We start from the raw sequence: 16,150 nt of genomic DNA, 5'->3' as shown, positions 1-16,150 counted from the left end.
AACCAAATAATTCTACAAAGCGCGCTCAAAATCGTCAATATAAACAGTTAATGAAATCATATGTGGAAGATAATTAAACTGCAGTATTGATGTAAAATAAAATGAATTGCGCAACGCGTCACCTTTAAAAGAAAGTTAATAATTTGCTTTACGCTAGCGGTCCCACTTTGCGATATGTAGAATGGCGCTTGGACATACTTCTCGCCTTCTACTCCAGTTTTCGAATGATAGATATCACAAAAAAAGTTCACCTGTGGTTTCGTCTGTGATCTTTCACGTCCTGCCATTTCAGTTTACTTTTACTTTCTCTCATGCTAAGTTGAGCGTGCCAATTACCTACTACAAATCGCACTGACATATTCTGTATGTTTTCGAGCGTATCAACCTGCTCTTTGGTGTAGGGATCCACGAAAACACATGCGTACTCCAAGATTGAGCGCAAATGAGTGAAATACGGTTGTTCTTTTCAGTTAGATGGAGGTTCACTGAAATTTCGTCTCAGAAAGCCAAAAACATATGCAGCCGTAACTTTTATGGTGTGAACCTGCCTATTTAACCACTAACCACTCCCTAAATAAACTCCTAGGTATTTATATTCCTCGGCCGTTGTCACAGCAGCATAATTTACGGTATACGTATTCAATTGGAATGAAGGTTTTCTTGTAAAGGTGCCGTTAACACACTGTTTAACATCCAAAAACGTTTCTGAATTAGCACACCAGGATGTAATTAAATTCGAATAAAGCTGCAGGTATACGGAATCACGTTCATTCGCTATAGTCCGGTAAACTACACAGTACTTTTGAACAAAGCTATAGGGCCGATACTAATAACAATGCGAAAACCGATTCATTCAGTCCATAGGATGAAATGTACTACGCAGAAGGTGATATGGAACCCCATCATTTGCTTTTTTGCAGTCCAAGAATATACAGGCAACCACTTTAAGCTTATGTATTGCAAGAGCCAAATCGTGCGTGAACTCAACAATCTGCGTTGAGCAAGAAAATCCTGACAAAATTCGTCTTTACTAGGATGCTGGCGATTATGTTTAACCAAATGAGTCATATCCCAGGAGTAGCTAAGCTCACCTTCAAACATCGGAACTAAATTAACGCTAGGTTTCGTCACTGACAAGGCTTTGTTGTTATCACAAATTTAAAATAATTCTTTTTTTAATAGGCAGTCGTAAAATCCCATGAAGTAACATAGTGCAGGGCATGAAGTTGATCCTACCAATGCACGAGCGAGTCTCTTCTACGTTTATCACCAACAACATCGTGCAACATTGCTTGTCGCAGTTTAATTGTAAGCAGAATAAATTGCGCTTTTGCTCGCACTTGCCTTTCTTTGGTGGGGAGTCCTTGATATGGTGGCGGTTTAGCTCGTGCGTGGTTGCCGCTTGCTCGACGCCCTTGAAGGCCAGTTATTGTGGTGAACCATCTCCATCTCGGATCGGACATCTCTGCCGGGTCGATGTCTCCAATGCTCTCCATTTCTTGAGGGGGCGAATAGCCTCGAGCTGATGCGTCGACGAAGCCGGTGGCAGAGGCGTGGTAGCGGCAATGACTGGCGATGCTTAGCTCACCCGTCGGTGTGGCACAGTCTTCTTGTGGCAATAAATGATATTTCACTGGCCTAAAAGGTTCCCTGCTAATTTCCAGTGAGTCCTTGCACTTTGCCCGTTCACCGAGAACACTCATTACTCTTTGACAAACGATGTTCGTTCATTTAAAACGTAGAAACACGGAGCGGATGAAAAACGCGTCCCCGCCGTTCGGCTCCCTAACGGCTTTTTCTTCCCCCAGGAAAAAACCGGTCGGTCTCCTGCTAAATACGTCTGTGCATGAATTCTCGGCGCCGAGGTGCGTGCCGTTGTTCGGCTGTATGCCGTTTGCCGAAAAAATGACGTATAACCAGATACCTTAAGTAGGCCGGTCTCCTCTTGAACACCCGTTGCCAAATATTCTGTGGCCATTCACATGCCGTAATTCGGCCGAGGACAGCTAACCGAATGAAAAACGTATATTCTGGGGCCGTACGTCGGCCGGTATCCTTCATAACACTGGTTGCCCGAAGAAAACGAACATTCTACCGCCGGACGCGCGGTTCACCGTTGAAACAACGAATGCACGGCAGCCGCGCTCCGGCCGGTCTCCTTTCGAATACCAACTGCCGCAAGAATACGCATATTCTGTGGCCGGTCGCTTGCCGTGCTTTTGCCGATTACCGCTTCCCGAAGAAAAAACGCATGCCCTCAGGCCGTACTTCGGCCGTTCTCTTTCTCAACATCGGCAGCCGTAAGAGATCTGAATATCTGGCAGCCGGTTAGCTGCCGTTGTGCGTCCGGACACGGGCGGACGGAAAAATACCGAAGCGCTGGTTGCCGAATGTTGGCCGTTCAACGCATGATCAGTGGCTGCCAGAACCTGGATGCTGGCCGGACATGCCACAAAGCGGCCATAGACGGGCTGGTCTTAGGGCACACTTTCTGTGCCGCCTGGGTACTGGAGTGTGTGTGTTTGTTTATGTGTCGTCTTTCGGGGCTGTGACTCTCGCCTTTTTTGGATTGTCGAGAGACTTCGGCGTCGGGACGCGTTCCCTGCGCTGCGTTGCAGGCAGGAACGGCCCGACATCCATCTCATCGTCGGATGTCCGAAGGGTGCCCGACGGACCGGGCCCCCCGGACTTGGCCCCCCCTCGGGAGCCCTTCGTTTGAGCCGCCACCGCCGAGGGCGTCCGGGGCGCCAGAGGTGGCACGGGCGGTGCGGTGGCGGTGGGAACCGGTGCGAGGCCCGTGGTGTTCATCACCTCGGTATCCTCCAACACACTGGAGGATGGGGAGACAGAGGCGGGCGCGGCACCGGTCCCGACGGAATAGGTTGTCACCACAACCGCTGCTGCCTCAGCAAGCGGAGTGATTGCGCGTTGGGCTGCCAGAGGCAACCCAGGGGGGGGGGGCGGTGGAGGGACCAGGTCAGACTCGCTGAACTGGGTCCCTGTGTACACCAGACACCGCTCCGCCCCCCGGCGAGCCGCGTCAGCATACCTCCCCAGGGGGAAAGATGCGAACCTCTTTCGCGCCTCTGGGAAGGTGATGTTCTCAGTTACCTTCACATTATTGATCGCCTTCTCCAGCTTAAACTTCTCGCACGTTCGAGAGTAGGCAGCATGGGGTCCCTGGCAGTTGGCGCAGGTGAGGGTTGACGATCGACAATTATCAGATGGCTGATCATGCTGAGCACACTTTGCGCAGGTCAGACGACCACGGCAGGAGTTGTTTCATGCCCGAACCGCTGGAACTTAAAGCAGCGGCGCGGGTTGGGAATGTAAGGACGAATGGAGCATCGGATGAACCCTGCGTTGATATGGTCAGGAAGTGAGGAGCAGTTGAAGGTCAGGATAATATATTTCGTGGGGATTACCTTATCATCTCTACGCATCGTGATGCGGCGCACGGCTTTAACACCCTGAACCTTTAGACCTTCAAGAATGTCGGCATCTGTCTCGTTAAGAAGATCTGCCTCAGAGATAACACCCTGCGAGCTATTCGGGCTGTGGTGGGGTGTGACCCTGATGTCCAGATCGACCATTTTCGTCTGACCAAGAAGTGTGGTTGCCTGCTGCTGGTTTTTTACCTCGACCAGCACTTCGCCTGTGCGTTGTTTTTTGGCATTGTAGGTTTTCCCAATTATTCCATCAAGGTATTGTGTAATCAAAAATACTGATTGTGAAGCAAGAGGGCGGGCTGTGTCAAGAGATTCGATAACAAGGAAACGAGAGTATTTGTCTGGCTTTGGGAAGCTCATGCTTGGAAGTGAAGGGAAAGATACTTCGGTGCGGCCCCTTTTCAGGGACCGATCACGTTTGGAGGGGGGTTTTGAATTTTCCATACAGCATAGAAAAAAAGCAGGGGACGGAGGTACTTTCTTCTCAAACCTTACCCTGATAGCCTGAGAGGTCCCGGAGCTCCCTGCCTGGTAAACAGACAGGGAGCCCATCCGCCGGAGCTTGACCTGGGTTCCGACGGCCACCGTTTGAGGCTTCTACCCTTCACCTTTAAACACATCACCACGGTAGGTTACAGTTTATGTTGGGGGCTCGGGGTCCGCGGTGTCGCCAACACCGTCACCATGAATACCCAAGGTGCCCCGTGTGGGGCTAAGTGTGGTTTTATTAGCTGTGACATGTTGTCTCTCTCAGTCTTCCAGTCTGCTTGCCCTGAATTGGGGAAATGCATTCTGACACTTGGCTTCAAGCCAGTGTATGCTAAAGTTGGTATGTTCCGTGTATTTAAACATACAGCAGCGGCGGCCCTCTGATCCGCAGTCTCATTACTGGCTATTCCAGAATGGCCAGGGAATCAACACACAGTCAGTGCAAGATTTCAGGTATATGAAGAGATGTTTTTATTTCATTTTTTATTTCATTTATTTATCCGTCTTGTGTACAGGATTATTTTCTCGTCAATCCAAGCACGCAGTCCTTGTAGAGTGTCCAGGCAGCTGGTGGAGCAACAACACCATTTCATGAAAAGTAACGCAATAATACTTCCATATATCCACTTAACACTTCACAGTGCATAAAACGAAACAACACATAAAACGCACACACGAAAAAGCGTCTTCTTGCTCCCAAAAATTCATCAAAACGAAGTTAAATGTTACAGAAGTCTTATGAAACGAATATACCAATTGCACACTCACACACAGGTATACAATTCATTTCGACTTCGAAAGCGTACAGATATTAAGTAACATGAATACAAATTGAACACAAGGCGGTAAACAAATTCCCACATGTAAAGTGGTATTACATACTCAGTGTTTATTTATCCTCCACACCATTTTGTAATTGATTTGTTCAGTTTACATTTCGTGTTTATCGTGCATAGTTCACCAGGTAATTCATTGAATATTTCCGAACATAGTAGTCCCATACTCTTTTTCCGTAGTTAGTGTAGACTCGTGGTTTTACGTAACTTTCGGTTTTTCGCACCGCTACACTCTTTCTTACTTCAACTAGAAACTCCTTAGTGAAATAGTGATTCTTCAACACTACACACTAAACAAAATTATTTCATTGGTAGTATACCCTGGGATTGGTATTTTTCCTTTGTACCAACGCTATCTAAGGCTGTACCGTAGGGTATGCTTTTACTATTTTTAGAATTACTCGATTAATTCCTTGTTTTTTGTTTTCCGAGCAAGCACCGCCTAATATGACCTCATACGAGAGTAACGATTCAGCTAGCGCCTTATACACTGTAAGCTTAACTTTGAACGGAGCTCTACCAAGGAGGTGATTCATCATTGCTGCAATTGACCTTAACTTGTTACATTTATGTTTAACGTGGCATTTCCATATTAGACACTGATCAATACACATTCCCAAATATTTTACAGTTGTTTCAAGTGGCAAAGGCGGGCAATCACAGGGGCTACAGTCAGAAGAATGCAAAAAAAAAACCTGCTACCAATTGTTAAAACTTTATGTGGATTCTGAAAGCAGGTACGCTTTGTGTTCTGCTTATTTACAAAAATACATTTTTTTCTGAAATCAAATAAATAAAGCCATAATATCGCTTTGTAGACGTTCAAACCCGTTATCAACGTTGGCAACATCTATAATAATTGCTGTGTCATCCGCATACTGAAGAATGTTTGAATTTATTGTAGAAGGGCGACGTCTGGAACATAAATGTTGAAAAGCAAAGGCCCTAAAGTACTGCTCTGAGCTACTCCATTCTTTAGTGGCTAAAAACTGTTATACGTTTCTCCTGGTCTAACAAACTGAAATCTCTCAGTGATGAAGCTTGAAAAAAATTTTGAAAAATGCTCCCTGAAGCCTAGATATTGAAACTTCTTTAGGATAATATTGTGGTCTATGGTAATAAAAGCTTTTGGTAAATCTGATATTAAAGCCAGAACCACTAGGCTGTTTTCTATCGAACCGTTGATGAAACCGGATAACTGTTCTAACAAGGAAGTTTTTTTTTGTTTGGTGTAAAGCCGCATAGAGCATTGTTATTTAGTGAAAACCGATCGCAAAATGAAAGTAGCACAGATGCTACGTACTTCTCCATTGTATGTGGAAGCGCTGAGTGGATGGAAATCGGCCTTTAATTGCCGCAGTCATTCTTTTTCCGTGTTTGTAGATTGGCCTAACAGAGATCTTTATTGCTTTCGGTATATCTCCTGTGTAGAGTATTCCATTTATCTTTTTTAGGACTTCTTTAAGCACCGTGAAGGTACTGCGCAAGTATTGATTACAGATCCCATCAAAACCCGGTGGCTTCCATCCTTTCAAGCCCTTGATAATATTCCACTATTCGACCTCGCCTATATCTGGAAGTAAAGCCGTGTTCGCGCATGTGCGTTTAGGCTTGTATTAAGTTGGCTTATCGCAATTTGCCTGTCTTAGCTTTTCCGTCGCATGCAAGATCGTGTCATGGAACATATCACAAATTACTTTCTCGTCTACCGAGGGGAAGTTCTTTTTTAGCGTGTCTTCAATGCATGTGTGTTTCGATCTGCTTATTAGGTCATTCACCAAGTTCCACGTATTCTTTACATCATTTTTATTTAGCGAGAGCTGTTGCGATAAGTACCTTCTTTTCCCAAGCCGCAATTTTGCCGTCACCAAGTTTTTCAGGAAACAGTTTTCTGCTCTTTTCGTAGCATCCTGAGGTTCTTTCTTGCTTTTCTGCCATGCCTTGTCTTTCAAGTAGCGCAATTCCATTACATCTAGCGTGATTCAATTGGTGTTCAGGCTTTCTCTGCCTTATCTTTACCATTTTAGTGGAATCTTCATATATCGTGCTGGGTATTTCAATAAATCTACTATACATAGTTAGGTGATCGAGTGGGAAAAGTGCACTCCAGTTTGTATTTCTAATTTTCGCGTCAACATTTGCATTATCGATAACCGGTTTTGTAAACAATGTTTTTCTTTGTTAATTAGTTTTGCTGACATAACTGCAAACCTGACAAAATAATGGTAAGCTAATTTGTATTTAATGACTCCTGATGTGTACCTCTGGTTAGGTAGGCGAAGGTTAATATGGTCAATGCATGATTTACAAATTTTTGAGCCCAAGCATTCCTCTCTTCCTTACTCATTTATTACGGTATTTAATCCATGTTCGGCTACAAATTTAGGTAATCGCTTACTGTTTTGGGAATCTTGCATAATAACAATGTTTATGTCGCCAACTAAATCAGGTGTTATTCATTCATATACTTGTTCAGTAAAGCCTGCAGTTCCTCAGTGTATTTTTGCGGATTCAAGTTAGGGGGCCGTAAATAATGTACAGAGTGTATGTGGTGTCGATTGTACTGATCGACAAGGTAACCTGCTCGGCATTTTCAAATTTGATATTAATATTGTATAATAACCAGCCATCTTTCTCCAACACCAAAACACCGCCATCCTTCCGATTTTCACTTCATACGGCATATTGTGTACGTCCCCAGAGGTAATACAAACTGAATATTTCCGCAGCGATGTTTATTTCGGATAGCGCGATCACATCCACATCAGGCAATTTTCGCAAATAAGCACACAGTTGGTCCCAATTTTTCTGCAGGCTACGAATATTCACGTGTACCAATCTTAGCTCCCCATTCAGTGTTTTTTCATTTAGTGTTTCAAGGCGTGCTTATCCCATTCACTGAATGATTCAAACGACCCCATAAGGTTAGTTTTGCAAGATCAGCCGCTGCATTGATACCGATTATATTAAAACCCCCTTCCTTTCTGACCAGCACCTTGCCGTTCCTTGTCCACTTAAATTTGAACCCTTTCTCTTTTGCTGCTTTCGGGTTTGCCAAAAGAAATGTCCTTGGGCTTTGGTGAGATTGTCATTGACGAATATTTCTTCAGCTCGATTAGCTTTCTTTTTAGTTATCCAAAGGTCTTTGGTTGCTTGGTCCATCAATCCGACTATAATTGAAGCAACTTTGTCTTGGCGCGATTTCAAACTATGCACTGCTTCTACCCAATGCCGTTCTGGTGCTTCGATTACCATTTTACCGCACAACTTCAACAAGACCTGGAAAAGGACTTTCTTTGGCGATTCGGCTATGCCATGAATCTCAAGGTTTTTTCGACGCGAGTACTGCTCAGCACTTTTTACGCTGTCTTCTATGCAAGCAATTTCAGCATCCTTTTCTGTCAGCTGCTTTTCAAGTTCCTCGGTTTTTACCTTGAGTTTACCGATTTCAGTTTGCTGTGACCCGATTTTGGCAAGAAGTTCGCCATACTTCGTTGACAGCACTTCCATGAAGGTTTCTAACGATTGCGTTGTTATGTTTTCCTGGTCAATTTTCTTATCAACGCTATCCAGCTTGGACAAAATCATGGCTAGTTTCCGATCGAAGTTTCCCGCTTGTATAGCAGCAGTACCTTGGTGCTGTGGTTTTTTGCCGACTTCGCGGTTTTCTCTGCTTATGTTGCTGCTGTCTCAATCCGAGGATTCATTTTCTTCATCTGCGCGTGCTTTATTTTTCAACGTGTCGACATCACATTGTTTTAGCCTCTTCAATGTTTTTTCGCGATGCCTGAACACTTTCCGAAGTGGTAGTAAAGTTCACAACGAGAACATGGCAACAACTGTTGTTTACCAAGCTTCTTATGGCATGCAAAACAGTCGCGTTCCGCCGTAATCCCCAAACAGGCTATAAAACACTACAATGTTGGAATATTGCAACACCGCAGTCCAGTGGAGCATTGCTTTCCGGCAATGAAAGTGTGCCTCAATGAGCCACAAGTTTCTTACCTATGACAAAGAAAACACAGTCAGAGCGTCGTCGTTGCTCCGCCGGACTACGGGGTGTTCCTATTCCGAGCTTCCTTTTGTAGCCCGTCGAACTCATGGTTTGTGATGTCAGATCCACTCACTTTCACGGCTTTATCGTCCAGTTGTCATAGCCATTCACACGGCCTTGATCCCCGCGTAGATAGCTGCTGCCAGACTAGCACCTTGCTGCGTCCATGGTCATCGGGCGTGTTGGTGGTTCGTCGGGCAGGAGCTATAACAAAGAAAACACGGTCAGAGCATCGTGTTGCTCCACCGGACTTCGGGGTGTTCCTCATCCGAGCGTCCATTTGTATCCCATCGAACTCGTGGTTTGTGACGTCAGATCCTCCTACTTTTACTGCTTTATGGTCCAGTTGTCAGCGCCATTCACTTGACCTTGACCCCCACGTAGATAGCTGCTGCCGGCATAGCACGTTGCTGCGTCCAGGGTCATTCGGCGTTGTGGCGGTTCGTCGGGCAGGAGCTATAACAAAGAAAACGCGGTCAGAGCGTCGTCATCGCTTGTTTAGAACGTGGGGAGGACAAGATTGATCACCCGCCACGGTGGCTCAGTGGCTAAGGCGTTGCGCTACTGAGCAGGAGGTGGCGGATTGAATTCCCGGCCGTGGCAGCCTCTTTTCTCATGGAGGTGAAAAGAAAAACGCCCGTGTGAAAGAGATTTCGCGCACGTTACAGATTCCCAGGTGGTCAAAATTAATTCGGAGCCCGCCACTATTGCGCGCCGCATCGCCTGCGTTGCGTCTGCGCGTTAAACCCTACAATACTTCAATAAGGGCGAGATTGATCACCTAGTTTTTGGATGGCAATGCCTGCACCGCACTCAACGAGTTGGCAGAAAAACAAGGCTAAAACCGGGCTAGTTGGTTATACATCTTCTTGAACCGCGCTGTTTTAAAGTTTTAAAGGACCCGAGGTAGCGCGAACCACTGATTGATTTTACATAACACACATATTAATATATAACAAGACACTGGTACAAATCAAGCTTATAAATTGATAACAAGAAATTTTCAACCCGTCAAAAAGACCCCTCTCGTCCCAGAGCCTCTGCGCATGTGTAAGACATTCAACCGCGTTATCTGTGAGGGTGACTAACGGCATACTTATGCAAGCGTCTGTTTTCATGATAGCGAAGGCTTCAAGAGTCTGTCTTTCTATCTTCTCTCTGCCTCAGCCTATGACACTTGTCTGGGAAATTTAAAAAGCTGGGACATTTGCGGAAAAGTTGGCAAATATAGGCGAGCCACCTCGGGTGAGTAATCTGCTGGAAATTATCCCTATGCTCTTTGAGCCTCGTATTGACGCAGCGGCCCGACTGTCCAACGTAGCACTTTCTGCATGGTAGTGATAGACGATAAATATCTTTTTTGCATTCAATAAACGTGTGCTCGTGCTTGGTGGACCAGGCGAATGGGGGTTTCTGCGCATTGTTGACCTTTTTGCAAAGACCTATCAATTTTGTCGGCGCTGTAAAAATAACTGGGAGCAATAACTTGCAGCAATCTACGCCCCTGCGCCACTTTATGGATACAATGTCGTGCGACCGGCCGCATTTTCTCCTTTGATTATTCACCTTCTACTGTCGTTTCCTTCTTCAGTACAATCTTCAGTGCTTTTTAAGCCACTGCTGCTAACAAAGCAGCAGGCAACCTGTTTCCTCTTAGCCTGTCTATTTGAACTGTGAGGCTCTGCGCCATCTTGTGCACGCAAGACTCCCTGAGGTTCTGAATCAACGCGGAACACACAACGCTTCTCTTCACGAGTTTCTATTTTCCCTAATTGCACGTTATCTGGTCTTTGTCCCCTGTAGTCTTGTATCCACAGCAGGTGTGCAGTTAACACCTTCCAGTGCCTGCAAGTACAAGAGCCTGAAGATCGACTTTTCTCTCATTTTGAAAGTAAATTCGAACCCCTGAAACACATTTCTAAACAGTGCTTGTTTTTCGTGTATCAACACTGGCACCTTTCTGAAATGGGAGGCGCAAGCGGAAATCGTCGACATTTCAAAAGGCAGCCAACATACCTAATTTTTGCAGCTTCGGAACTAAGGAACAGTTGCTGTGTGCCATAAAGTGATTAGAGAGGGCTGGCGCTAGGCATGACAAAATGCTGGCTTGACATTTGTGGGCTGACTTTCACACAATGTGTGTTGCACAGTGAAGCATGACCACCCATCCTCAGAGACAGTATGGTTACAGTTCCCCCAAAGCACACGTGTTTGGAGGTGAATCGACCTAACTAGGATCTGTGCTGGTTTGCGCTTTGTAGGCTGGCTATAACACAACGTGTATTGCCCAGTGAAGCCTGGCCACCCATCCACAGAGACAGCATGGTTACAGTTCCCAGAATGCACACGTGTTAACAGGTGAAGCAAATAACTAGGATCCGTGCTGGCTTGGTCTTTGTAGGCTGCCTTTCACACAATTTGTGTTTCTTAGAGAAGGATGACCACACATCCACAAAGATAGTATGGTTACAGTCCCTCACAATGCACATGTGTTTGGAGGTGAAGTGACCTTACTACCATCTGTGCTGGCTTGGTCTTTGTTGGCTGGCTTTCACACAATGTGTGTTGCACAGAGAATCACGACCACCCATCCATGGAGACAGTACGGTTGCAGTTACCCACAATCCCCACGTGTATGAGGGTGAAGCGACCTAACAAGGATCCGTACTATCATGGTCTTTGTAGGCTGGTTTTCGCAAAATGTGTGTTGCACAGTGAAGCATGACCACCCATCCACACAGACAGTATCGGTACAGTATCGCGCAATGCACACGTGTTTGGAGGTGAAGCGGCCTAACTGGTATCCTTGATAGCTTGGTGTTTGTAGTCTGGCTTTCACACAATGTGTGTTGTAGAGTGAAGCATGACCACCCTTCTACAGAGACAGTGTGGTTACTGTTCCCCACAAGGCACACGTGTTTTGAGGTGAAGCGACCTCACTAGGATCCGTGCTCGCTTGGTCTTTGTAGGCTGGTTTTCGCGCAATGTGTGTTGCACAATGAAGCATGACCACCCATCCACACAGAGAGCATGGTTACAGTTCCCCACAAGGTACACGTGTTTGGAGGTGCAGCGGCCTAACTAGGATCCATGCTGGCTTGGTGTTTGTAGGCTGGCATTCACACAATGTGTATTGCGCACTGAATCATAACCAGCCATCTAGAGAAAGGGTATAATTACAGTTTTCCACAGTGCACACGTGTTTAAGGGGAATCGACCTTATTAGGATCTGTGCTGGCGTTCACACAATGTGTCTTGTACAGTGAAGCATGACCAGCCATCCACAGAAAGAGTATGCTTACCGTTCCCTACAATGCAGACGTGTTTGGAAGTAAAGCGCCCTAACTAGGATGTGCTGGCTAGGAATTTGTAGGTTGGCTTTCACACAATGTGTGTTCCAGTGAAGCATAACCACGCATCCACAGAGACAGTATGGTTACAGTATCCAACAATGCACACGTGTTTGTTGGTGAAGTGACCTAACTAGGATACATGCTGGCTTGGTCTTTGTAGGCTGGCTTTAACATCAGGTGTGTTGTAGAGTGAAGCATGACCACGCATCACAAGAGACAGTATGGTTTAAGTTCTCCACAATGCACACGTCTTTCCAGGTGAAGCAACCTAACTAGGATCTGTGCTGGCTTGGTCTTTGAGGGCTGGCTTTCACACAATGTGTGTAGCAGTAAAGCATGACCACCCATCCACAGAGACATCATGGTTACAGTTCCCTACAATGCACACGTGTTTGGAGGTGAAGCGGCTAACTAGGATCCGTGCTGGCTTTGAATTGTATGCTGGCTATCACACAATGTGTGTTGCAGTGAAGCATGACCACTCATCCTCAGAGACAGTATGGTTACAATTTCCCACAATGCATACGTGTTTGTATATGAAGCGACCTAACTAGGATCCATGCTGGCTTGGTCTTTGTAGGCTGGCTTTCACATAAGGTGTGTTGTACAGTGAAGCATGACCTCCCATCAAAGGAGATAGTATGGTTACAATTTGCCACAATGCACACGTGTTTCTAGGTGAAGCAACCTAACTAGGATCGGTGCTGGCTTGGTCTTTGAGGGCTGGCTTTCACACAATGTGTATGGCACCGATGGCTTGGTGACCGAAGGTGACCGATGGCTTGGTGACGCCCTTATCCCCTCTCGCGGCGATTTGGAATGCTTCAACAAGTTCCAGCGTGATTTGGTCCTTGTGCTTCTTGATGAGGTCGCATCTTTCAAGAAGAGGCCAACAATTTTTGCAAGATGCGCAGTGGGTGGCAAGATTGCTTCCTGTGCGATTTTTGCTTCCTGTGCAAGGTTGCTTCCTGTGGTAACCTTAACTGCGAAAGAGATGCTATGCTTGAAATGATGAAGCAGTAACCAGAGTGGTGTTACTAGTTCGGGCGCGGCGAAAAAATGCTTACGTTGTCTGCATTACTTGTGTTTGTTTTTTGTACCTTTGTTTGTATAGCGTATATATTTGCGTTTGCAATAAACATGCTCTGTTGTTGTCAGCGCTCGTGTGTGTGTTCTCCCTCGTCCTTCGTTTTTTCGCGCTGTTTTGCTTCAGTTCATAATTAATCACCTGCCCCCACTTCCGACAATAACACAATGTGTGTTGCACAGGGAAGAATGACCACCCATCCATAAAAACAGTATGGTTAGTTCCCCACAATGCACATGTGTTTGGAGGTTAAGTGACGAAACTAGGATCCGTGCTGGCTTGGTCTGTGTAGGCTGGCTTTCACACAATGTGTGTTGCAGAGTGAAGCATGACCACCCATCCACAGAGACAGTATGCTTACAGAGCCCCACAATGCACACGCCTTCGGAGGTGGAGTGACCTAACTAGGATCCATGCTGGCTTGGTCTTTGTAGGCTGGCTTTCATACAATGTGTATTGCCCAGTGAAGCATAACACCGATCCACAGAGACAGTATGGTTACAGTTCCCCACAATGCACATGTGTGTCCAGGTGAAGCAACCTCACTAGGATCTGTGCTGGCTTAGTCTTTGTCGGCTCTTTCTTACAATGTGTATTGCCCACTGAAGCATGACCACCCATTAACAGAGACGGCATGGTTACAGTTTCCCACAAAGCACAGGTGTTTGCAGGTGAAGCGGCCTAACTAGGATTCGTGATGGCTTGGTCTTTGTAGGCTGGCTTTCATACAATGTGTATGGCCCAGTAAAGCATAACCATCCATCCACGATGATGATGATGATTGATGATTCCTATTGGTTTCCCCTTTTAAGCTGGGTGATTACATGTCCTTTACCAAAAAGGACTAATATAACCATGTTTTACACTCTTGGTTTAATACTAGAGCTGCCTATGGCAGGCCCTAAAGCTTATTAGGCCCGAAATACTTTTTTCCCTGTTACAGGTGGTAACTGTCCTAGGCAATATTCCCCTCTCTGCTTTTTGTCCACCAGCATTCTAATCATCCTTTCGTCCCCTCGACAGACTTGGTTAACTTCCTCTCTGATACCCTTAAATCCTAGGGCTTCTGAAAGCCCAATATTCCCTTCATGTAGATTTGGATGGATACGCTCACCATCTAACACTACGTGCCGCATAGTTTCTGTTTCTTTTCCACAGAGCACACATACCCCATCATTTTGTGAATACTTCCCCACAAAACTTTTAGTTCGCAGGCAACCTGCTGTAGCCTCAAAAAGCAAAGCACTGCCCTGGGAATTATCGTAGAAATTTTCCTTTCTGATGTTCATCTTCTCAGCCCTGTACATCTCAAACGATGTTTTAGCTTCCATTTTTCCCTCCATTTATTCGTTTCAATCTGCCTTGCCTCTTTTTTGGTTACCTTGGCTGTTTTGGATTCCGCACTGTTCTTTCCGTATTTCATCGTTAGCCGTCTAGTCTTCCTTAACCACTGCGTGTCCACGCTTTTCAAGTATAGGTACCTAAAAACCTTAGCTGCCCATCTTCGTTGATCCATTGCCCTCAGCCTCATCTCAAAGCATATTTTAATTTGAGCTTCTCTAACTTCAAACGACGCCCAGCCCATATCTCCCTGAACTGCTTCGTTAGTTGTTTTTCCATGCGCGCCTAAGGCCAAACGTCCTACCGTTCTCTGGTTTACTTCAAGGAATAATAGAACGTCTGATTTTAAGCAGAGTACAGCATTCCCAAACGTGAGGCCCGGAACCATTACTCCTTTCCACGTTCCTCTTACTACTTCATATTTGTTATACCCCCACATAGCTCTATGCTTCATTATATCTGCGTTTCGCTTTCCTTTAACCTTAAGTTGCTCCTCGTGACTCCTTAAGTAGTTATCCCCTTCGTTTATCCACGCTTCCAAATATTTATATTTCTTCACTCTAGGTAATTCGCCTTGCTGGATAGACACTACGTCGGTGGTAGCGTCATTGAAAACCATTATTCCTCATTTTTCTGCACTGAAATATAAACCGAGGTCAGTGGCTTCCAGGCCGCAAATATTTATTAGCCGCTGCATATCGGTTTGGTTATCAGCTAAAAGAACAATGTCGTCTGCGTACAACATTCCCGGAATATGCTGTTGTACCACTTCGCCTTGCAGCATATTGGTTAGGCTAAACCCTACTTAACTTTCTTCCAGTTTTTTTTCTAACCCTGCCATGTAAAGCATGAACAGTATTGGGTTCAAAGGGCATCCCTGTTTCAGTCCCCGATGGATGTTGACCTGCTGGGTGCATTTCTGTCCTTCCCAAGTAAGGTGCACTATATTGTCTTTATAGATTGTCACAAAGACCGTAAGACAGTATAGTTACAGTGTCCCACAATGCAGACGTGTTTAGTGGTGAAGCGACCTAACTAGGATTCATGCTGGCTTGGCCTTTGTAGGCTGGCTTTCACATAATGTGTGTGGTAAAGTGAAGCATGACGACTCGTCCAAAGAGACAGTATGGTTACAGTTCTCCACAATGCACATGTGTTTGCCAGGTGAAGCAACGTGACTAAGATTCGTGCTGGCTTGGTGACTAAGATTCGTGCTGGCCAAGCAGTTGTTGGGGGGCTCCCACTTGGGCTCCGGCCAAAAACAAGTTTTTCAAGGGAATTCAAGTAGTACAACGATCGAAAAGGCTCGCCAGAAATTCATGAAGCATCCTGGACCCTGGACAAAACAAGATTATTCCTGAGGAGCCCCTGGAACCGTTGAAGTCTGCCGGAAAAACAAGTAAGGCGGCGGTCAAGCCTAACCACCGAATTTTGATTGAATCCGGCTGAAACTTCACCCTCAGCGATCATTCCTTGCCACAAACTTCCATCGGAACTTACAATTAGGCTAAAAAACAAGAAACTGCGTCTGAATTGGTCAA

This window comes from Haemaphysalis longicornis, unplaced genomic scaffold, assembly GCF_048455015.1.
Source record: "Haemaphysalis longicornis isolate Haplotype H1 unplaced genomic scaffold, Haemaphysalis longicornis Haplotype H1 scaffold_11, whole genome shotgun sequence".
Lineage (NCBI taxonomy): Eukaryota > Metazoa > Arthropoda > Arachnida > Ixodida > Ixodidae > Haemaphysalis > Haemaphysalis longicornis.
The sequence above is the reverse complement of the archived record's forward strand: the minus strand, read 5'-3'. Positions refer to the sequence as shown.